We start from the raw sequence: 27362 nt of genomic DNA on the forward strand, positions 1-27362 counted from the left end.
TAAAACATTAATTACATTATATATTTTTATTCATAAAATTTCTTTTTAGTCATCAGTAAACTAAAATTCTTAATCAAATATAAGTTTTAGTTACGTTAAGAAATAAATCTTTAATGTTAAAATATTTTACCGTTTCAAACAGTTTAAAGTTTATGCGGAGATATTTTAGTTTTGTTAATAATGTTAACATATGCTTTCTAATTTGACAATGATCGCACATAATTAAGAACTTGTTTTGACACTCGAATGTTTAAAATCAAATAATATGTTGATTCTTCTACCAAACGACTATCAAATAATTTTTTATATCTATAAAAGTATAAAAAATTCTTTACCTTTTGTTTTACGTTTATTGGATTATTCAAATTGAAGTTGTAACTGCAGTCTAAAATGCAGACTTTTATCAAAAGCAACAACGTTTAAAAAATTTTTTAATTCCATATCAAAAGCATTTAAAAATAAAAATTTAAGCAATTATTAATGTAGTTGAAACTTGCGAAAACATTTAAGAAATCTAAATATAGAGCAATTAAATGCATTTGTAGTTTAAGTTTTAAAAAAATTTTTAAACATAAGCAAAACAACAAATATTATTTTCAACTTAAAAAAATATTGAATAAAACCAGAAAAAAAAAACTAACGCAAAACAAAATCTAACAAATTTATTTACGATAAAAACTAAGAACTTTAAATTTAAAGCAAATTTTTAAAGCAAATTTTTAAATTTTTATGCTTCTGGTGACGTCACTTATACTTACTCACAACAGCTAGTTGCACAAGTTTTCATATAAATTTATTTCAATAACTACATAACTGAACGACAAACCTAGTGTTACCAGGTTACAAAAATTTAAAACAGCTTAACTAGCTGTATAATACTGAAGTATTAAAACATCAATTTACATTGTTTAAGCTGGTATAAAAAATGTTGATATTCACTTTGTTTAATGGTATAGTTCTTGTCTTACAATACATAAATATAGTTGATTTAATTTTATAGAGTAACATATTATTTTCTAATCTATAACAATCATTTAATCGATATTTTGTAGAAAATAAGCTTCAGTTTTAAGTATAATAATGTTATAAAACATTAAATGGTTAACAACACATGTTCGATCACATGAAATAAAGTAATGCTCAAGTTATATTGAATAAACATATTTAATCGCTTTTTTTAATCTGTATTAACATTATCTTTTAAAATGAAAAGACTAACTTAAGACATTTACTTATAAAATATTTTACTTTTTTAAATAAAAGACTTGGAATTGTACCGTAAGTTTGATATTACAATAACCTTTAAACAATTAAATAGATTTAATTAGCTTCATTAAACAAAATGTCAATTAAAAGATAAACTTAAGAAATATTGTTAACAAAATAAATGTTGCCAGCCATACTTTAGTGCTATTGAATAACTTTTAGAAAATATTTATGTAAAAATTGTACTATGTGTTTTGAAAACTTTAAATCGTAAAATAAACAATAGTTAAGATTCTTAAATTACAAAAAATACATAAAGTAACATTAAAATTAAAAACTTTTGGCATATTGGTTTTTATATTACAAAATAGAGAAGTGTTAAAGTCTCAATTAAAGTCTTGTTGTTTTGTTTAAGTAGTTGTTTTACTAAAATCGTTATTTAAGTACAGTAACCTCTCGGATCTTTACGCACTAGTGACGTTACGCACTATCGTTTAGTTACGCATTTCAGAATTCTATAAAATTTAGAAAACAAAGACTTTAATTTTCTTTAATTTTGCACAAATTAGGTCTAATGTATATTTTTAAATAAAAATATGTTTTTGAATGCTAACAAACCTCTCTATATCTTTAGACTTTGTAAATTTATGTTCCTTGACTAATTGATAAACATTTAGTATATCAGAAATTTTGTTAACAATAAGAGATTAAATCAAAATTCTGAAATAAGCATGACTGTGTTTAATAATGAAAGTATAATGAAATAATGAGAGTTTAAAACACACAGAAATAATACAGCAGTCTTGTTTTATATATTAATATACACCATTTTATAATTGTAAAGGAATGCTTAATTATAAATTGAATTTGCTATGTAGAATAGAATATAAATGTCACATATAAATAATGATAAAGACAATTTCTACTTATTAAAATATAGTAAAATTATTTCTACTCCTATTATTATTTTATAGAAATTCAAATTTTTTTTTTTAATATATGTATAGTTTTATCTGTTGTTTTCATACTTATAATTAAAGTAAACAAATAGTTAAAAGTGGAAAAGTGCCCAGTTTGCTTTTAACTAGAAGCAATATTAAAAAACAGCCATTATAGTGAGTATATTTGGTCCCTCTCTTTTTTTACGATCTCTCATATCTTTACGCACTTTTTCTGTGGACACAAGGTGCGTAAATAAGCGAGAGATTACTGTACGTATAAACTTTATTTTAAACGAGTAAGTAGTTCTTTATTATGTAAATCATTAGAAACTTATTTTAGTTAAAGCAAAATAACAGCTAATATAAGTTTCATTTTTTTATTATTTGTATAAACACGTACTTACTTATTAAAACGATAGTAGGTATAATGGTATAGTCTTTAAAGGACACGATTGTTGTTGAAACATCAAAACTTTTTATTATAATAAACATATTAAAGTACAATGATCGTCGTGACGTCAACAATTTTAAATCACAAAGACTAGCTTCACATAATGTTTTATTAACAAAACTAATTTGTTTTAAATCACACATGTAAATAATAAAAAACATAGAATGTTAATTTTTTTATGCAGCTAACTAAGAATTACAAACTTAAAAATTCTAAAAGCCATTACAATAAATGCTGAACAAGTTTTTGTTGTCAATACTATGTCTGCCTACTTACAAAAAATAAACAAAAACAGTAATTTATACTATAATAATTTTCAAAATTTTTTTAGTTTAAAAAATGTTTTAGTTTATTTTCTTGGTTTTTATACCTTAGCAACTTTTAGAAGATTTGATTAAGTCAACACAATTAAATTATTGTTTAAATCAACAAGTTTAACACAGTACTTTTTTGTGGCTTTTTTTGTTTTAATTTTTTATTACAACTTATTTAAAGTGGCTGGAAATATAGACATATCAAAAATTTTATTAACTTTTAAAATTCAATCTTAATTAAATACTTTTACTGGTACTTCTTTTTCATTTTTTTACAAAACACATTATAAGAAGCTTTTTTTTTTAATAACCAACTTTTTTTAATTACAATTTTTTTTAAATTAACTTAAAATAAATAACAATGCAATACCAAAGTTTATTCCCGAATCACAAACTTCATTAATATTTATATTAGATAAAAAAAATAAATAATTCACTATCTGTTTTTAAACACTATAAGTATAAAATAAAGAAAAAAAAACAATAAACAAATTTTAACTTGTTAAATGCAAATACAGATAGACATTTATAAAATGTATTTAGATTTGTATTAGAATATACTATTTTGTTGCAAAACACAGAACTTTTTTAATCATTTAACAATTTAAGCGCTTTTGAAAATCACAAGTTCCCTCGCTAAAAAAATATTTTTTTTAATTTTAAAAGAAAATAGATTTTTAGAGATGAAATTTTAATTTATTGTAGTATGCATTTTTTGCAAGCTGTTCAACGCAGCTATAAAGTTTGTTTATTTTTCCTTTTAGCAGATTAGATTATTCGTAATATAAGTAATGATTTTCAATAGTTTATTTTTTAAATGTTGACACCAACTTTACACTATTTTTTAGAGCTTTTAACACTTTAATGTATTTTTTTCAGATGCTTTGATTACTTTATTACTGCCTAGCTTTGTAATCTATACCTACTAGTTAATCATTATGCAGTTTTCTAAATAACTATATAACATTTTAAAAGTAAAGAGAAAAAGATGTTTTATAACAATAACTTTATTTAGATAATTAATTAGTATTTTGTTTATAAGTTAAAAGTTTACTCATTAATTAAAAAAAAGTTATACTCAACAGTTTTTCATGATTTGTAAATGTATTGAAACAGAAGTATTTGAAAATATCGAATTATATTTTAAAAAAAGACTATACCAATAAATTCTATAGACTTTACTTAAAATGTTTGTGCTCTAGTATTATAAATAAGACCAAAATCATTGCATTTACAAAACAGTATTAAAAAACAAAAAAGTCTAAAAATGAACTAGCTAGCAAATTAAGTAAATACATAACTTTTAAAACTATGTTAACAAGTTGCTTGTATGTAAATTATTTAATTAATTGATCTAGTATATATCAACACAATTAGATAACAATAATTTTAAACTGAGAAACTGACGCGTTTTTACTTTAAAAAGCGCTTTGTGAGATCAGAAATGATTAAAGATATTTGTTAGATAATTGTTATACTGTTGTTTTTCTTAATTTGTTTTGTTACTAAAAGAATTTTCAAATATTAAACTTTTGTATAACATTTTATAAGTATTTGAGTTAAATGAACAGAGACCAATTTGTTATAAACGAATTAAAACTTGTAAAGGAAATAAAAATAAATGATTAAAAAAAAAAAGAAATAATTTAGGTCTAAAACTAATAAATGCAAATATAACTTCAAAAAAAAAAAATTAAGAAAATTTGGAAAACAAGAAAATTTAAATTGTAAATTATAAACATCTACTTTTGTACAATCATTATAAAATTACTACAAAATGAACTTGTGCATCTACTGACGTCATAAATGCTTACCCGCAACAAAGGGCTTCACTAAACTGTATATGAACAAAACAAAAAACTCATTATTAGTTCCACTATGCTGAAGTATTGATTTCCGCAATTTAAAACAGCTGGTACATGCTGTAATGAAACTAACTTTTGCGTAAACTTGATTTTTGTTGTTAACTCAGATGTTTACTTAAAAATATATAAAAATTGTAGTAAGCTAAAAAACATACATCTTAAGAATGTTCCTTTATAAAGGATTTGGCTAAAATAATTTTCACTTCAAATGCTTCAAATATTAAACTTCAATGGTTTAAATTTTATTTTATACTTTATTTAACCTCTAGCTTTATATTCTAATATAGTTTTCGTATTACTTTTAGTTTATCTCAATATTCTGTGGACATACGATTATCTTTAGCATTTCTGAATTAATTTTTTTTCTAAGGTTTTAAACTTTTGTGAATGAACTTAAATAGTTTAAATGCTTAGTAGTTACTATTTTGATTTTCCTCAAAACTAGTACTAAATATAACAAAATAAATACAAAATAAGTACTGTCCTGGACATGAAATTAAACTGTATTAGTTTACGACCCGAAATTTAAAAAGTTTATTTATACACAAAGTTCTTGGACCTAACTTTTTGAGCATTCAACAAACAATTCGTATACAATAGATGTAATTAAACAATTAAACACTTGTTGTAAAAAGTGCGTTAAATTTTGCTTGCATTAAAATATACTAACATATAAGAAGTTAGTCTTGTTAAGTACGTAAGACTTTTTAACTATTTTTAATAATTATGTTAAGTTAATTTATTGTTTCAAAGAACATAAAAAATGATGCTTCTACAAAAGCCAAGTTCAAGCCAAGTTCAAGCATATCTTAATTATAACGGTAAACAAAAAAATATTTTTATTGTAATTAAAATTACCAAAATAAGTTTAAAGTCGTTTTTAAATTGACTTGAAAAAAAAGTATACATCTTCATAAATTAATAGAAATAATTAAATATAATCTTCTTGATGAAGTATAAAATAAAAAGACATACTGTTATTATTAACATAAAATTAAATAACTAAAACATAAAATGTATACTCTGCAGTTTTACTTTTTAGGAAAATCTTACCTTATTCTTAAAAAACAAAAAACTTAAAAAATATTTTCTTAAGTTATTCGAAAATTACCAAAACTTATAGTTAAATCTTTTGTAGCATTAAAATTTATAATTTTTTTTATTTTCAACAATATCAATTATAGAGTTATTTCATTAACTTTTAAGTTCAAAAGTTAACATAAAAAACTTTGTTTTTATTGCGTTAAATAACAACGTTATTAAAAAAGGCTATGTTACGTTTAATTTAAGAACATTTAGCAATAGAACAAATCCTATTATTAATTTTAACAAATAATGATAGCTTCAAACTGAATTTTAATTCTGCTGTTCTACCAAAAAAAAAAAATAGGGAACAATAATTTGTTTTTTCTTCTTTAAGAAGTAATAAAATTACAATACGTTTTTAAGAAGGTTACATTGCCTACGAAAAACTATCATAAGTGTTATGACTACTAACAAAAAGTTTTTTTTTAAAGATCTCGTTTACATAATTTCGTGCTCATCTTTATGTTATATATATAAAAATATAAACTACTCATATAAAAAGAAACACCTTTTTGAATTTAATTTTATATTTTTTATATACACTTTTATGATTAAATTTAAAATTAAGTTTACGTTAAAAGTTTGTATCAATTTTTCAAATTGTTGCTATCTAGTTTCTAAGTTTTTTATTTCTTATTTTTAATGCAAAATTACTTAAAATTGCGAAAGTTTTAGTTTTAGAGTTCGAATATAAAAAATTTACACATTTAAAAACATTAGTATAAAAGCATAAAAATGTTTCTGTTTTTTTTTTTGAATAAGCTTGTCAAAACCGGAAACTAAAAAAAAAAATTGTAGAAATGCTTTATAATAATATCAAAAGTTTATATTGATATAACTATTTTATTCTGATAGTTTTTATGCTATTCTACTGAATAAAAGACTTAATTGCATACAAAGAATTGAAATAAAACTTAAAAGATAGTTATATTCATTTGCATAAACAGTAATTAATTGTAAATAAAACCATACAAAAACATTTTAAGTTTATAATATTAAGATCTTACCCTTAAAATTTTAATAATAAACAAATACAGCTAAATCTTAAGTTGAATTAAGCAGCAGTTTTCTGCTTAAGATACACAAAATACAAAAATGACATTTTTTTTGTTACGTATTAAAACAAATTTAAAGCTGTTTTAACATTGTAGCAGAATAAATTTAAATTAAGCAATAACTAAACATTTTTAATCTTGTACGTTTTTAAATTTTTAACTACTGAAATAAAGTATTTCTCAATGATTATTAATTTGTATTTTTATTCGTTAAATCTAAAAAACTATTTTTTTTAATTAAGACTTTTAATAAAAATCTTCAGTCCACAGACTAATTTACTTTTGATATGATTTTTTATGTAGTTTTTTGTAATTTTTATATAACTATGCTATTTATTTAAAATACAATTAACTATAACTGTAAACTTATTACACTACAGTGTATAAAAACAAAAAATAGCTAACTTAAATTTAAAATAATCTCACTTTTATGCATAACTTAAGTTTGTGGCCAAACGTTAATTTTTGTTGACATTAAACTATTCTTAACATAAGAACAAATTTTAAAATTATGTAAACAAAGCTTATAAGTGATTATTTTCAACATTTTAGATTTTTTTATAGTCTACTTAAAATAAATATTATTTTGAACAAAAGACATGTTGTTATATTATTAGTATGGTTTCCAATGTTTATGCCACAATTTAGAATAAAGTTTATTTATTATTGCTATTTGTGACGCAAATAATACTTTATCACAATAATTAGTTTAAAAGTACTTAAATAAACAAAATTCATTTGTTACATTAAAGTTTTAAAATTACATCAATAGAGTTAAGTTTTTTGGTTATACACAGCTTTTAAAGTCTGTGAAAATATACAAACATTATGCTTTGTGAGGAAACTTTAATAGTGACCTTATGAGTATTGAACAACTACAATAAATATAAAGTTTTAGTACCAATACCTATCAAAAAACGGTTTAAGCTTTATCATATCTAACTTGTTTTTATAACTAGCAAATTTCAAGAAACTGTTTAGAAAGATTGCACTTTAATAGACAATTAATTCATTTTTATGTTTCCTTAATAGGCTTCTCAAAACCATAATTATCACTAAGATGATGATCGGAACTTATGTAAACTGAAATATGTTTTGCTAAAATAATAGAAAAAATAATATTTTTGGTTGCATAACGTAGAAAATTCTTATGCACGTAAATTATCTTTTTTTTTACAAAATTTTTTTAACTCAAACTTTAATTTCTTGTTCAAATATTAATTATTGGTATTTATTTATTATCTCAAAATCGATTTGCACCTTTTGTTTGATTTTGTATAAAAAGAAAGTTTCTATCAAGTTTACCATTTTGATAATGATATAGTGAGCAAAGAATAAAAACTTTTAGCCATTTTTTCGAGTTTTTTTTCTTGGATTTAAAAATAAAAGTTTGAGTATATAACAATCTAGGAAGTTTAAGAATATGTACATAAAACTAAAATTGTAATTGGATGATAAAGGAAAGCTGTAAAACTTAAAAACAGAAATTACTTTTAGAATAGCTTTTGTTATTTGATTTACTAAAATTTCTTACAATTATCGAAATTAAATATTAAGTAGTACACCTGCAGCGATAAAATTATATTAAGATTTTTTAGTTAAGAGAATAAAATAAAAATTTTATAAATTTTATAAATTATTTATAAATAGCCGTTTAAATGTCTTTTTACAATATTTTAATTTAACATATAAAATATTTTGTTTAGTTTTTAACATAGAAACATAATTTTCTGTACACTTTTTAACTTTAAAGGTACTTATTATTTAAATATATTTTTAAAACAAGTAAAGAAAAGTTCTTGGTATATTGTAATTGTTACAAAATATTTAAAACAGCCTATTTTAGGTTATAGTGTAATTTCAAAAGTTATACTTATTAAATTTCTTTCATTGTTTTATAAACACTTTTATTGAAAGCATATTTAAAGTAATATATTAAATTAAAGAAAAAAACAAGTATAAGTCTATTATTTATAGACTGTTTATGTACGAAGCTAAAATTTATAATAAAAGTGAGCGTATATGTTATGTAGTTTTATCTAATGAACGTTTGTTTATAAGTAGAATAAAATAATAATAATTTAAGTTTAAAGCATAAATTGTTTTAAACTTGTAATTTTATTAAACTGTAACCATACTTACCTCTAGTTCTATAAATCTTTTATAATGAGTGAAGTTTAAAATAACGTAAATCAAAAAAAAATCTCAATAACAACTACTATAACTAAAACAAGAAAAAATGTTTTGAAACTACAAATAAATATTTATATTATAAATCTAATAAATCAAAAGTGAGTTCTCTTTATTATTAAACGTTTAGTGGTAAATAAATAAAATAAAAATATTGTACAATGTGACGTTTCCATTTAACTTACTCGTTTAAATAACTTTGAAATTTTTAAAATAAAAAACGTTTCGCTAAACGTTAATATAAAAACTGTGCAATTTTTTTGTCTGTAAAGTACACTACACATTTTCTTAATATTTTATCTTATAAAGGTTATTCTTTTAGTATTCAAAGTATTTAATGTTAAAAGATAAACATACTTAATTAAAAAAAATCTTCATTAGAAAAAACCTTTACAAAATTTAAATAAAAAATAAAAACATTAAAAAAAAAGGAATTAAACTGTTAGAAAGAAAATAAATTTTTCGAGATAATAATTTAGCTTAAAATTCATCATTAATTTGTTTTCTGTTACAAAAACAATCATTTTGAATCTGAATAAATTTTTGTTGATTTTGAAACTAAAACAATCTAGATTAATTTAAACACCTTTATAACATTAAAATTGATATAGCCAGAGTCTTGTGGCTTAAAAACTTAGGATTTATGTTTGGTAGAAAAGTTAATTAGCTTACTTATTTTAATTAAAAATATAAGTAAATTTTACACCGATAAAACTTCTTAACGTCATAAATAGCCTTAGAGAACAAATTTTTCAAGTTTAATAAATTATTTTTTGCAAATTATAAGTATAAAGAGAGCAAAAATTTTTTGTTTTATAAAAAAATTGTTTCTAAAAGTTGATAAACTTGCTCTAAATACTATATAATAACCTGCAAACTAGTTACGTTCTCTGAAGTTGGCGCGAAAAACCGTTCTCAACCGGTAGTGAGTAACTATAAAATTTTAGTTTTTAATTGCTTACATTAAGCCTAACACAAAGATCTTAAAAGCCACTTAAACTAGAAAATGACCATTAAAAATATTTGAAACAAAATATAATCGTTAAAAGTACGTACACGTATTACTATAAGTCTTGGGTATACTTTAAAATATGTGTTTATTTTTAAAGATATATTTGTCTTCATTTTTCACGACTAACTTTTTACATATCTTTGAATTCCTTGTATCTTTAAAACTTACACAGTTAATAATTAATTGTTATTCTTGAATAATTAATTATGTATGCAAACACTTTTGTGATTTTGATTTTGATTGTACTTTTGTGATTTTGTGCATATTAGAAAAGTTAGTTAAAAGTTATAACATTTTAGTTTTGTTTGCTTATTACATATTAAGCAATTTTTGCTTTTAAGTAGTTTCTTTGAAGGTAAGACAACTGTAAAGGATAAAATATAGTTTTTTATTAGTTTAACTGTAATATCTTGTGTTTTAATTTTGATTTCTTTATATCAAATTTATTTAAACCTCATACAGCGTAATATAATAAAAAAAATGTAATACGTTTGTACAACTAAATTTAGTGTTTTAAATTAAAATTTAAAATTATACATTTTTGCTGAAAATAAAATAAGTTGGATTTTAAAAAATTGTTGCAACTTCAATATTAAAGTTATTCTTATACATCTAAAAAAAAACACTGTCATTAAATCTCATTTATATTTCTAGTACTAAATTAGATTCTATGATATTAACATGATTTCCGTTGACATTTTTTTTTGTACATTCATACTTAGAGGAAAAGTAAATACTTTATATTTTAAATAAAGAACAACAAATATTTCAACAGTTGAAAAGTAAAAAGATTCTTAAAAAAACCTGCACAGTGAACATAATCCTGACACTTTTTTTATTAATCAACAAGTTACAGAAGGTAATATCAGACAAAAGACCTCAAGTCTACATCCAAATCAAAATAAAATAGGGTATAATATTTATGGGTTCGTAAATAGCAAAATGATTCCGTAGCTATTTCAGTCAGAGCTTTGCAAAAGAAAGCAATAAGCATAATCAGTCTTTAGATAATAAAAGTCCGATTGAGGGGGAAGATTTTGAGGTAGCAGAGTTGAAAAAATGGCTAGAATGCTTGAGAATTGGATTAGAAAAATAATTTATAAATATCAGCAATAAATTAGGTGAATATCAAAACAAACTTCAAGGCAAGGCAATAGAATAAAAGACAAAAGAATTGAAAATTTTAAAAAGATTTTAAGCTCCAGGATGGTAAAACAAGATGTTGCTAATCTTATTAATTTACAATAGAACTTGATTTTAGTGTTTTTAGATTTTATAGTCGTGCCTTAAAAAAACTAGCTTTTATAAATTTTTATTTATATTGAAATATTTAAAAAGTTTACTATTTTAGTTAGAATACACAGACTTGTATAAAGTTTAAAAAAAAATTGTTAAAATAACTTTCAAGTAAGAAAGCATTTTACCTCAATTTGATTAAAGCTATTAATAAACTACTTACCACAACCTCTACTTTTATAGGCTTATTAAATTGATTTAATCAAAATTTAGTAATTATTAAATAATATTACGGTAAAAATCAATAAAATATAATAATCTAACTTGTTAAAATAGAAAATATATGTATTCTTGACACGAAAAATTAACTACATAATGTCATAAAAAGCTTTAGAATGCAAATATTTTCAAAAACTAGTAACAACTGTAGTTAAGAAAACTTGGTAAAAATAGTAGAACAAACAGTTATGATTTCTTAAATGATTTGATTTAACTTTAAAAATACTTGTTTTCAATAGATATTCTAAAATAATGTTTATAATCTAATTATATTTACAGTTGTTCTTTTTTAATGCGTAGAACAACATACATTTTTTAAACGATATTATAATGTTATTTTTGAAATATAACTAAATTAAGTATTATAATTAGTTCTTTACAATTTATTATAGTAACTGTATTTTATAACAAAAGTTAAACAAATTAAATCACAACAAAACTAATTGGTAGCTATTAGCTAACTACTAGGTTATTAAAGAAAAGATATTTAAACTTTTAGTACATTCTAGTGAGGTCATTGGTATTTTACCACAACAAGAAGCATTACAATATTTCATATGTACATAAAACAAATATCGAAATTACTTTGTTTGCTATGATGACAATTTTTAACAGCTGGTTAATGCTGTGACTTATTTTAAAACCTTACTAAGACCTAGAATTATAGTTAAAAATTTTTCAAACATAATAGTAAGCTTTTATAAACCATAAAATAACTTTATATTTAAAGGTTTAAATAAAATTATAATAAACAAAAAGAAACAAGAACTAACTTAGTTTTTACTTAACCTATAGTTAAAATATTTCACTATATTTCATTTGGTTTATTAACATGATATTAAAAAGGTCTTTATTTTAAGAGTCAAATAAAAATGAAAAAAAAAGGCTTTTTTTGTGAAATTTTGATATAAAGTTTTTATGCTTTTATTCTTTCAAGAATTTATTTTACAAGCAAAGCTTCGGACAGAGACCTCGTCAGTGCTTTAATAAAGTTCTTAATAAAAGTTTTTATTGAAGTTTTATTTATTTTAAAGTAAACATAAAACACAGTCTAAACAAATTACTTTAAGTAGTCAATCAATTAACAGAAAGCTTTTAATTTAAAACATAAACATAATCTAATGAAAATTTTGCAATTAAAATAACTTGTCAGTTTTGAACATCAAATTATTTTACCGCTTGTTTAAGCGTGTTGTGGCTTAATAATATTTAAAATGCTTTAATTTTGTTGATTAAATGATGTTTACAGGTTTATTATATACTTAAACACGATATATAGTTTAAATTAAATAATTTTCTCTGTTTAATTAAAATAAAAAATTTCTCCGTTTTTACAAAAACAAGTTTGATAAAAATAAATGCCTTATAATGTTATATTTACCTTATTTTATATAAGAACTTAAGTTGAAGTATTTAATTTTATTTTTAAATTCAAATTTATTCAAAGTAAATTATGCTCCTTTTGAAGTAAACATTTGAGCTTGTAAAGTTCTACATCTTATTACTTTTTGTGATATTCAAAAGCAAAAAAAAAAAAAAAAAAAACAGAAGTATAACAAAATTTTCACATTTAAATTTTTTTTTTAACAGTTAACTATATAAACAAAATTATTTTTGTAGATAAAACTAAGTACAAAAAACCGATTTAAAAAACAATTTATTTTAATAATGCCGAGGCAAGTAATTAACAGCATATGTACGACTAAAAAGGTCAGTTTTCACTTGTTTAATTTTGTTACATTAAGTTAGTCACAGTTTTGTGACTTAAAAATATTTCTCACTTTTTGTTAATTGTTATGATGATGACTAATTAGAATAAATATAAAAATTATAAACTTTTCACACTTAAATAATCTACATACGTCATAAATAAATACAGACGCTTAAACAATTTAAATTTATTTTAGTGCTTTCATATGTTTTTATTTATTTTTAACTAAAAAAATACATTTTTTATTTACTTTATTTTGTTCATATAAGAAAAGTTGAATTTTTAAACAAAAAACTATTTAAACTATTGCAAAAAGCTTGAATAAGTTAAAATTTTTTTTAAAAACATTGATATTGCGAGATTATTGTAACTTTCAAATTTTTCTTTTACGATAAACTTAGTAAGAGAAAAATACATCAGTGAATGCAAGTTAAGTCTACACTTAAATAACTGGAGTTGTTTTTATTATATATTGTTTAATTTTCTAAAAATATATACACTCTTTTTTTGAATAATTATTGATAGTTTTACATATATAAATACAGATTATTAATTATAGAAGGAGTTTTACTAGGTATATTAAAACTACAAGTAGCGTTTTTGCTTTGCGTTATTTTGCATACTCTTAAAATAGCTTTAGTTTTAATCAGTTATAAATTAAAAAATAAAAACTTAGAAATGTAACTTTAAACACATAATAAAAAAAATATAAGAAAACCTAACCTATTTATATAAAATAATTTAGAACGATGCTACAAAAAAGAAGATTTACATTCAAACTTTAGGTTTTTTTTTTTTTTTGTAATTGGTTTAAAGTAATACTTTCTATTTTAAAGCTTATAGTTAACTTATTAATTATTAAATACTGTTTACACATATTATTGATAACTTTTACCGTTTTAGAAATACTGTTTTAAGTTTTATGTATCTTACTAATGTATAAAAAAGATTTTTATAAAATTCTTGTTAATATTTTTTCAATCAAATTGTAAAACATTTCAATTACCTAACAAATTACTAAATAGGTTCGTAGCGAATACACTTCAAAATGTTATAAACTTTTACTTAGTGTTTAGAAGTTGTTCTCTTCGATTAAAACACGTTTTACAAAGCGTGAAATTACAAAACAAACTCATTCAAATCAAAGTTTAAAGTATGACTTATTTACCAAATCGAAAACTTATATCGACTTTAAAGTATCACTTCATTAAAGAACTTGTTAGAATTTTTTTTTAATAAAAGATTTAATGCATGTCAATAATTTGAATCAATATTTAAAACAAAATATTTGAAACATAAATTTCACTTATTTATTGAAAAAGCAAAAACATATAGTTTTAGTTATAATCTTTTCAAAGAAAACTTATAAATATTTATCAAAAATCAAACACTGCTTAGCTTATTTTTGTTAATAATGATATAAAAACGTTTTGTAAAAGTAGCCAATTTAGAAAGGAGTTTATGTAAACAGAGCTAAATGTTTTAATAAAGTAATTATAGTTAGTAAGCTTCAGCTTCCACTGTTTTATTATTACTATATCGTATTGGCCACAATCTTGTGACCTATAAATTTTCTATTCTTTTGGTTGAATAACTTTCAAGTATTTTACTAGTTTAAATAGAAAATGTATGTATTTTCAGCATAAAATAAACTACGTTACGTCACAAATAGCGCTGTAGTGGAAATATTTAAAAATATTATCAAATTCTTATAGACAAATTTTAGTCTAAAATTGAAGAAACATTTGTTTTATTAAACAAGCTTTTCAAAGCCGATACATTTGTTATAAATACTATAATTGCCTATTTTCTATTCGAATTTAAAGCATAAGTTAAAAGTATGTTTTATTTACTGAAATGATTTGAATTTATATTTAAATAAAAAATTATGTAAAAATGTTTACTTAAACCTCATATACTAACCAAAACTCGAAAATAAAAGTAATTGAGAAAGTAGTTTAGTTTTAAAGTGCTTGCAGCTAAAAAAAAATCTATACTAAAATTTATAATTTGCAAATAGAACATATTAATTAATACCTTGGCATGATTTTGGTAAGTTGTATGGTATATATTCAAAAACAAAAAACAAAAAGAAAGCTTTCAGTTAAACAATAATTTAACAGACACTAATGTTTGCTGAAAATATAACTAAATTATTGTTTAAAAAAGTACAGTTTTTTTTTCTTTTAGCAATGTATACTAAGGTAAGTACATCAGGAGCCTGCTTAAAGTTTTAACTAATATTTTTAATAATTTTATCAATTATAGCAAACTTCTGTTTACACAAACAATCAAAATTTATACTACTTCTTCATATGGCTTTAGATGGTAGCATCTCTTAAGAAATAAAATTAACTTATCTTTAACAATATTTATATTATACACTTTAATGATATATGGTTTTACACACAGCTACAAACTTTTGTATTAATTTAGTCACGTTATTGTGACATTGAAATATTTTACATTTAATATAGCTTAGTTATAAAAATCTTAGTAGACTAAATCAAAAGTTTATGAATCGTTTACACAAAAAAAAAAAGCAATAATACGTCATAAATACCTTAAGAATGCAAAAAATTCAAAATTTTGCGAATTTTCAGTATAAAAAGTTTCTGAAAATTAATTTACTTCTTTTATCAACTAAATCTAAATATTTATACTAAAATCAAAGCTTAAAGCTATATCATTTTTGAAAAATGTAATAAATGTTTTTTTCTTTTAAATTTCAGAAAAATTTAAAAAAATGTAAAATCTTACACAACAATTAAACATTATATCAAGTTTATTAACTAAGTTTGTTACAAGTAAGTTACTGAAATTAAAAAGAGTTATATTTAAATCAAACAAAACAGCTACATGAATCTATATCAACATTTCAAATAAAACTATTTCTAAATATAACTTGCTATAACCTCTGACAATAATGAAATTTGATGTTATAAGATTAACTTCTGTTAATAATATAATGTTTAGAGTAAAAATACATAAAAAAAGTAACCTCAGTGTTTAGTTTCCATTTAATTTAATTGTTTAAAAGTTAGTTAAATTTTCACACAAAATTGATTCAAATTTTTGTATTGCTAAATGTTAGAATACGAAATTAGTTTCCACTACCATATTACAGCCATACATAAGCTCTTATCAGTTAGAGCAGGTATTCATTCTAGACCACCCTGCTGTTGCTAACATGTTGTTCAACCAGAAATTTGTAATTTTTGTGTATGTTGTAAAATACATTTTTAAAATGTTTTAATTTTTATAAGCAGTTTTTTTGATTAAAATTCTAAATAGTTGATTGTATTATAAATCTTATCTTGTAAATAATATCATTTTCTACACTCTTTAAGTAAATTTTAGTTTAGTTTAATTTTTGCGTTAACGTTTTAATCACGTTTGATTATTTTCTAAACGTGTTTTTGTGTATTTTTCTAATGGTTACAGTTCTTCTTCAATAAAAAGTATGTTTATTCATGACGTGCCTAATTTTAAATATAATATTTAATATTAGCACTTAGTATAAGTTAAGTATAAATTTACTTACGGTTTAAAGCAAGCTTGTAAACTGAATTAGAACCGAAAAGTAATCACAACTTGAGAACCAAAGCCGAAAAAATCAAAGCTTTACGTAAAAGTAATTAGATTTTTAATGAACTATATGAGTACAATCTGTTCTGCTCGTTTTTATTAAATTTTCAATTTATTTAAAAACAATTTTCAATATAATCTAGTTTGTATTTCTATTTCTATTAACAGTTTGGTTAGCTAAAATAAATAAACCTTAAAGTGAAAGTGAAACACTAAATAAATGGAATGTTTACAAGCATAAAAAATATGCTTTAAATAAAACATTTCAAACAAATTACTTATGTCTACCTATATCCTGCTTTTTATTGTTTAAAGTAAATATAGAAATAACCATGATCAGTATAATGTTTCCTTGATTTAGTACTAAGTTTAGTATAGGAGTAAGCAATGTTTTGAGTTGACAAGCTAGATTTTCAAAACTTAGGTCAATGGTATATTTAAAATGTACAGTGTAAAACTAAAATTTGATTTAGCGGGTCTGTTTTATATAATCCGACCGTAGTTTTACCTTTAGTGGGCTGGATTTAACCTTTTTCTCAACATTAGCGGTTATATATTTCCACTTTGTGATAATCCGAATCTGACCTGCAGACCAAGCAATAACGGCTCACGGGCCCCTTATTTTGATACACAATGCTTTAATTTGACAATATTAAAGTATATATTTTTGAAACTATAAAGGTTTTACATTAGATAGTTTTATTATTTTTAAAACCAATGTAATTTAAGAAGCATTTTTTAAGTCAAAACATAATTGGAAAATTAAAAGTTTGTATTGTCTTGAAAATTTACTCTGCTAAAGAACTAGTTTTGATGCATTTATAATGATATTTAATTCATTAAATTAAAAATGTTTAAAAAACGAGTATATTCAGAAAATACATCATTTAAAGAAAGGTAAAAAAATTAAAAATTATCTGTCCTAATAAGTACTTTATAATAATATTACAATACTATTTGTAATAATATTTACGAATGAAAAAAAAAAAAACTTACGCATAACTTTATAAAATTGTTTATTATTATTAAATTAGTTACAGTTTGTAAGTAATTATTTAGTTGATAACTTAAGTTTACCAGAGTTAGTAAACTTGCTAGTTTAAATAGAAAATTATGTATTTATACACAAAACTAAACTACATACGTCATAAAGAATTTCGAAAGGAAAATATATTAGGGAAAATTAATAAACTTACATATGACGAAATATAAGCAAAATTGCTGTGTACTATTCAAGTTATACTTGCATTTATACTTTTGAATAAGGGTAAATAAAATTAGCAAAATTAAGTCCATCAAATACACTACGCATGTTCTCAGTATCATATTATAAGTTTTTAGCTATTTCTGTATAAAATTATATTCATTTAAAGTTTTAAAACGCATATTTCAAAGAAATTAAATTAAATTATTAAAAAAATCACTACAGTTTACTTATAAAATCAATTTATTTAAGCAAAAAAAAAACATATTGTGCAAAGCAAAGCCGAAAATATTATACTATATTTTAGAGAAAGAAGTTTATCTTTAATTGCTTTGTTTAAACTGATGTCGTATTTTTCTTTTATTACCACAAAATTAAAAATATAGTTTTAAATCATTTTATATTTTTGTGAAGTTTATATGTAAAACAAACTTAGTTAATATAAGATATACTTACTTGAAAAATTTTATTGAATAGTCGAGTATATTGATAAAAACCATTTCTAAAATAGTGATTTGCTGTACAAGTAACCAATTTAAAGAGCAATTTATTTTAGCTAAAGCTGGTTATCAACAATTTACGACTACAGGTATGTTATTAATACTTTTCCAAATTTAGTCACGCTTTTGGGACTTATAAAATATTAATTACTGATAGTAAGTATTTCAATTTAAAACTATCTTATATAAATAGAATTTCTATGTATTTCTCACACTAAATTAGATTACATTACGTCACAATTAGCTTTAAATTCAAATGTTTTATTGTTTAACAAATATACATGTTGTGAAAAATTAGAACGTAGAATGTTGGAAAATGTTAAAGTTTAATAAAATAAGTTTGCCAAAGCCGATATACTTGTTAGAAGTTCTATATAAAGTTTGTTTTGAGTTAAATTCTTATAAATAAAGGTAATTTTTACTTAAAGTATAATTAAACCAGACATTATAGTTTGCCTAAAATATTTCTTATCTACATTTCAAAAGAGATCGATTGTAAATATGCTTTATTTGAGCTCTTGAAAACAAGTCATATAAGTATAAACTTTTTTAATTAGTAAGCGTTTAGTGAAAAAATCGAAAGCAAAAGTAAATACAATGTGAAGTTTCCATTTAACATACTAGTTCTAAAATTTCTGAACTTGTAAGACAAAAATTGTACAAATTTTTGTATTTAAAATATTAGTACAAAAAAATTTAATTTTTTTTTTCTTATATTGAAATAAAACTTCGAAATACACTAAAACAATTCTCAGCACTGGCGTAGCGTGGTATTTTGGTCAGGTTACAAGCAAATTTTATTTTTCTCTAAATATACCCTATATTAATACTTTTGTAATTAGTTATAAAAAGATCTTTTTATAAATAACACATATAATTTAATTAAAATAATTAAATAAAATAAATTCGAAGTCACTGTTTAAACAATTACTTATATATTTAAAAATATATAGACTTCATTAGAACTACCTAAATTACACGAATATAAACTAACTAGATATACATTGTTTTTACTACTTACAGTAAACTTTATTTCTATAAAAAATAATGTATTCAACAAAACGAAAATAGCTGTTTTAGTTTTAAAAATACATCACTTTAATATACAACACACCACTGATAACACCACCTTGTTGAAAATTAAATATATTAAACAAAGTTTTTATAAGTAAAAGAAAGTGAAATTTTATAAATAAGAATAGCTTGCTTGCTAACTTAATGTAAGTTAAGTATTAATGCTAAAAAAATAAGTCTGAATAATAACAAAATAAAAGGAAGATAAAATTAGGTTAATGGTTTCTTTTTTAATTGTTATTAAATATAAATCAAACGTTTATAAAAAAGAAAGATTTAAAACACAAGACATAGTGAAAAACTGCTTTAAGGCAAACTTGAAACGTAAGAAGACTAAATGAGAGTAAAACTTAATATCTAAAGAACAAGAAAAAGCATACAAAAACTTTTTTTAAAAGAATTAATGAATTACAAAAGTTTCATATTTTAAAAATTATTCTATTGCAACTAACTTGTAAAATAACATCAAATTTATTGAAATTTTAAAGCGAAGTTATATAAGTTAAACAACAAATAAATAATCAACTAAGTAAAACAATTAATGTCTCTAAAAGTTTTTCTCTATGTAGTTTCTAGACAATGTTCGTACGCTCCTGACCATTCCCAGTTCACAAAGTAGTTTACTTCAATAAAGTAGTTTCAAAGATGGTAATAAAGTATTTACGATTTAAAGGATATAACTTTAATTTTTATATTGATATAGTCACGTATATGTTATATAAAAATATTTATGTTAATAAGTATATGAAATTTAGATAACTTACTAATTAAAGAAGAAAATTAATGAAACTTTTACACTAAAATAAACTTTATACGTCATATATAACTTGGAAGTTCAATTCTTTTAAAATTTTACAAATTTTTATGTTGCAAGTTTTTAGTATAAAAAGTTTGTAGAAGTTACATTCACTCCTTTTATTAACTATATTAAGTTTTATTTAAGATAAAAATCAAAGCTTAAAGCTATGTATTTTTTTCCTTAAAGTAATTACAAATAAAATAAACAAGTTTACTTATACGATTTTTATTAACATTTGAAAAGTAACCTTTCGTTAAAGTGTCTTATATAAGCCTTATATCTTGTATAAGACAAAACAGCGTGAGGTTTCATTTAAGTTACTAATTTAATAAAATATACAATTTTAAACATACATACTAAGTATTAGTACAAAAATGCTTAAAATATTGTTGTTTTATTAAAAAAAGACCATCAAATATTTTACAAACGTTCCTAGAAATATATCCTAAGTTATTTACTCCTTTTATACTAAACAAAAGTAGCTTTAAGTTCAAAGATGCACATGCTTACTGAATAAAATTTAAGCTCTATAAAAAAAAACAAGCTTTAAAACTTGCTTATTTAATTCTTTTTATTGTGTGGAAAAAGTAATCATATTTTGCGACGATTTCTTAAAAAAGTTATAAGATTTCAATGCTAAGTTTAAACTGAAATTTTGAAAATAAACTAAATACAGCCATTTAAATCATTTTATAAAACAGACAGTATGTCATAAAAATTACTTCTCTTACTATGATATCTTGTATTTTTTACAAATAGCCAGTTTACAGAATAGCTAATTTTAATATTGCTAAAGCTTGAAATAAAACTTTTACAATTTAAAAGGTATAACTTCACTTTTTTATAATTGATATAATCACGCCATTGTGTCATTGAATTGGTTTACTTGGAAATGCCTAAAATGCATGTAAATTACTAGTTTAAATAGAAATTTCTTGAAATTTTAACATAGAAATAAACTATACTACACCATAAACAGTTTCAGAGTTTTCAGGCATTTTCAAATTTTAAAGTTTTCAAAACGATAAATTTAGATATAAAGTAACATATCTATTAAATTAAAACTATGTAAAAGCAGAAACCATAATAAGAGTTTTTCTGTGTAAAAACTAAACTTGAAATTAAAAGTAAATAAATTATATTAAATATGGTCATAAATTAAAACTCTGAATTTGATTACATTTATAAAAACATATCAGTTTACCGCTATGATTCTTTAACTACACTTAAAAAAAGACTATATTTAATAATAAACCTCTTAAACTATAAAAGAAACTATTAAACTCATCGTAAGTAAATTATATACTTTAAGTGTAGAAAAACATAAAGTAATCAAAACTTTAAGTTTTCATTAACTTACTCATTTAATTTTTTTTTGAAATTTCTCACAAAAAATATAAAGTTTCATTTATTTCCGAATATAAGTATAGTAAATTACATAAACTTTTTTATTTCATTAAATTAAGTCTATTTAATAGACTATACATGTATTAAGTGTTAAATCTTAAGGTTTTAGTTGTTATTCTTTTAACTGTTTTGGTTTAAGTTTAAAGGTACACAGTCGTACTAAAAGTAAGCTAAGTTGCAGTTAAAACAAACTGTACAACTAACTTATAAAGATGTTTTATTACATTTGAAGAAAAATAATATTTTGCGAAGCAAAGTCAAAGCTTACATGTAAAGCAATTTAGTTTTGTATGATTTTTTTTTATCACAAAACTAAAACAATATTTCTACATCTTGTTATGTTTTTGTAAAGTGTACATGTAAAACAAGCTAGATAAATAGAATATACCCATTTAAACCATTATTTAAAACATTTAAGTATATAGTAATATTTTTTCAGTTTACAAAGCAGTTTATTTTAACATTACTAAAGCTGGTATTAAAGTGTTTACAATTTAAAAGTTACAAATTCAACTTAGTAGTTTTTACTTTTAAATTAGTCACAGCTTTGTGACTTACAAATAATTTTATAGCTTATTTAGTTGACGTTTCATTAATTTACTAGATTTTTTAGAAAATACATTTATTTTTCACATGAACATAAACTACTATACGTCATTAAAAGCTTTAAAAAAATCAAAGTTAACTTAACTATTCCGAAGTTAATATTCGAACAAAAACTATGCAAACTATAAATATATAGATTTATTATTTTAAAAATGTTTATATCACAAATTGCAACAAGTTTTCATTGGTTTTTTAAGAAATAAAGATAAAGTAAATGTATGTTTTTAAAATTATTTAAAATAAATTTTTCGCTCTCAGTAAATAAAAACGTGTTTTATTATTTATTCGTTGCGTTTCTTAATTAATAATTTCTAAAAATAAGTTTCTTAATAAGTTTTATATTATTTATATAGTCAACATATCGGTTAAAAATGGACAAGGTAGCAACGGAATCAAAACTAACTTAACTAGCTATTGATAATAAGCTACAAGTTTTCGCATTAACATAGAAAAAAGTTGTCTAAGCCTACTATAATGAGCTAGTTCAGTAGTGAATAGACGACTTTGATTTATAATTTAAGGATCGAGGGAAGGTCAAAAATTTATAATCAAGCTACGTTAAAAAGTGCAAGAGGACCTTTCCAATTTTGTGAGTTCTCTAATATGAAAACGAGAAACACTGTCAAACGAAACCCCATTTTTTCAGAAAAACCTTTAATATTAGTTAAACAGTTTAATTTATTTGCTTCAAACTAGCTTAAACTTTACAAGCCTCCGATCAAGTTAGATTAATTTTATACAATTTAAAACAACAAGTCGATCAATATCGAAGATTGGGTAGTTGATAAGAAATTATATGTTTTCACATCGGTGATCAATCGCACACAGTAGAGCATCAATTCTGTGAATGATTTAGTAGAAACATGAGACACCTCACTTGGTTAAAATGATTTTTGTAGGACTGTACTGAAGGATAATTTGCTGATTACCACACATGCCCTCTGTGCAGTCATGTATTCTATATATTATTATTTAAAAACAAGATTCATAGAAAATTTATATTTGTATTAAATGTTTTTATATAGACTTCTACATTTATAATTTTATCATATTTATATATCTATAGTTTTGTAACCTATAAAATGTTTCTTTTTTACAAATTAAAATACTTAAAATAAATTCATAGCTTAAATAGAACTTTTATTTATTTTTTTCACAGTAAAAAAACTACACTACGTCTTAAATAGCTTCAAAGTTCTCATGTAAATAAAAATTAAAATTTTAGTTTTCTAGCAAAATTTAGTATGCAAATATTATAAAGTTTTTCTGATATAATTATAAGTGATAAACGAGCTTGCTCAAACCGTAGAAATGTTTAAAATAAGACAAATATGTAAATATTTAAAATCAAAGCATAAAAGTAAAATGAAAATTTTTTAAAAAATTTTTTATCTTCAAAAGTTTGTAAATATATTTGAATTAAACATTACAGTTTTTATTCATGTTCAACAGTTTTATTTAATTTTGAAACAAGATTGATTGTAAAAATATGTCTTGTCATGCATCTGACACCGATTAAAATGTGAAAACATAAGAACAAAATTCTTTTTTTAATAGAAGTTTAGTATAAAAAATACGATAAAAAAAGCACAATATGTGAAATTTTACTTAATAATTTTAAAGTCTGTGAAAAATGCAAACAAAAACAATTCAAATTTTGTTTTTGTAGAAATTAGTATAAAAAGTGTGCAAAGTCATTTTGTTTCGTTGACTTAAGTCTATCATTTTCTAATATCTATTGTTATTCCTAACACACATATATTACTTACGAAATAATACTAGTCTTTAAGTTTTCATTTTTGCAGATGATTGCTTATAACTTTATTATTTGAAAAATAGTGTTAGACTTTATTTCATATCAACATATTAAAATAAAGTTACAGTTATAGTTGTTTGAATAAGTTTAGCTATTTACATAAAGTATATGTAGAAGCCATGTATAACATACATAAAAATTCTTTTATTATTTTTTTATGAAAAAGTTAACTGCAGTTTTCTGTTTATCGAGTTATTTATTAATTCACTTTATTAATTTATTTCTCCAAATTATTATTAGTTCTTGTTTATTTGTTGATAGCTATTTAATTTTTTTCCTTAATACTAGCTATTGTATAAACTTACATATGCACACGTTACAGCTAAAATTGCAATTAAATTTACTAAAACGCTACAAAATAATTTTTATTAGCCTCTCCTCTTATTTTATTATTTAATGCGTTTTTCTGTTATTTTAAAACTATTTTATACTATGTAATTGGTAGAATTTTTTTTTTCAAAATGGTATTTTATTCTTAATATTAGTTTTTTAATGAATTTATTAGACAGTAAAAATGCCAGCAAGAAATGTAGAACAATTCATTTTTAGAAGCGACTTGAACTGTTTTTTAACTGTGGAGAAATTTAAGCAGTTTAGCTAGTTTTTCTCAATAAAACAAGTTTTAAATGTAAAGAATTTTAATACCATTTTCCGTACATATAATTAGTTATACTGACGTTTTATGTTTTGATACATCGTTTGTAATCAGTTGAGAAATTGTACTACAAATTGTACCGATTGTGGCTAACGACTCAATAACTAAATGTTATTTTTGTTTAACAAGGTCCTAGGACAACATTTTTTAAGAGTTTTTCTGTTGTCGATATGATGACGTCATGAGAGCTTAATTATAACCAAAAACTTTTAGTGGCTTTATTTATAATTGAAATTTAAATCTCTTCAAGCCTTTCCATAAATTTTGCACAGCTTTAACTTGCTGCCTAAATAAATTACAATTACTTAAATTATTTCTATTTTGATTTTGTACTTAAATCAGATTAATGTTACTTCAATATTTTTTTCTCTTATGAAAAAATTGTTTGCTATATAGACTTTTTTCAAAAAGTTCACTACTACTTTCTAAAGAGTAGCAGCTAGCATTTATCAGTTAAATAAGAGTTAGAAAAAAACAAAACAATTTAGATGCTTGCATTTATGTAGTAACAATAAGCCATGTAAAGTTAGTAATATTTTAATTCAATACTTCAAGTTTATTCAAACTTTTTTTTTATGAGTCTTTAAACCTGGTTGTATAATAAAAGTAGTTTTTTTTTCATATTAAATTAAATCTTTTCGATATTATATTTATTTTTTAATTTCAAAAATTATTGAATACAAAATTATAATACTTTCTAAAATTGTCAATAAAATGAATTTTTTTAAAAAGAATTAAATTTAAGCGCTTTTTAAATTATTAACTATTAACATGCATACATTCATTGATGATTCCTTATCTCAAAAACGATTACATCAAAGTAGTTTACACTGATAATAAAAAAGTTTTCTATTCAGTATCATACAAACAATTATTAAAAGAATTGAGTCAGTATGCATTACATTAATCTTTAGTTAAGTGGTTCAATAACTTCGAATTTTAACCACAAAAAGCGGTCATTGATAATACGGTGTCAGACACTTTTTAAATTTACAGAGGGGTACCACAAGATGGTATAATTGTTCCCTTCTTTTTTTAATATACATTATTAATTTAAGCATTTATATTAAAAGTGATATAAGTTTATTTACAGATGATACATAAACTTTTACAATCTGCACTGGATACTTTCAAAAAATGACTATAAACTAGAAAACTTGATTTAAATCCCGAAAAAAGTAAAAACATTTAAGAAAAAACATAACCCTTTTGACCCGATGGACCTTTAAATAAACAGCACTAAGACACTTTAGCTACTTGTAAGAGACACATTAAGAAAACAAATAAAAACCTTTTTACAATTACAAACATAAGTATTTCTGATAATTTTTTGTTAAACTTTACTAGGATAAATTTTTAATTAAATATTTAGTGAACATAAGAATACAAACTAAAAACATTATTAAGTAACTAAGACTTAAAACAGGATTTTGCTAAACCAATCACACGGCACTCTTTTTATGAAAAGTACAATTTCCTATGTTATAATACTTGTAAATTTCTTAAGTAACAATCTTGTGACTTTTAGATAACAGTTTTAAATATTAGTTAAGTAACTTTTAATATATTATTATAAAGGTATATTTAATGCAAAAACAAATAATTAAAACACTCTCTCAAGTTTTTCTGTGATAGTTTATACGTATTACACTACTTTTCGTCAGAACTTAACAGTAGAACAAATTTAAAACTATGAATAAGTTTAAAAAAAAAAACACAAAAAGTTAAAAATAACAAAATAATAAGCACAATAAATAATCAGTGTAAAGTAATAAAAAATTAAACTCAAATACTACTAACGGATAAAAAATAGATAATTTAACTAAATGAAAACACTTTATAATCAAATTACTTCTGTTTACACAGTTCTGGTTTCTCCAAAAATATAGAGATAGCCTCTAACTTCACGAGATCAAACACACTATTGCAATGATGGGTTATTCTAAATCTGGATATGTCATATTTCCTAGCACAATCTCTATTATTTATTAGATGTTCTGCAACTGAAGATCTTTTTGCTGCGTTTTTTGTTGCTATTGTCTTAATTTCAGGTTCTTTTTCGATGAATTTTAAATACACAAGCAGGTAGATGTTCTTTTATCCTGGTTTTTAAGTGCCTAGCGTTCTGACCGATATACCTCTTTTCGCAAGAGCAATTAAACTTGTATACTACACAACTTTTGTCTTGGTCTGGTATCGGGTCCTTCAACTGCACTTTTAATAAAGATTTTGAAAGAAATATAACTCTTTCTATTTATTGTGCTTATTACTTTGTTAGTTTTAACTTTTTGTGTTTTTGTTTAAAAAACTTATTCATAGTTTTAAATTTTTTCTACTGTTAAGTTCTGACGAAAAGTAGTGTAATAC

The sequence above is a fragment of the Thalia democratica genome, chromosome 1 (assembly GCF_965202585.1).
Source record: "Thalia democratica chromosome 1, ktThaDemo2.hap1.1, whole genome shotgun sequence".
NCBI classification, from domain to species: Eukaryota; Metazoa; Chordata; class Thaliacea; order Salpida; family Salpidae; genus Thalia; species Thalia democratica.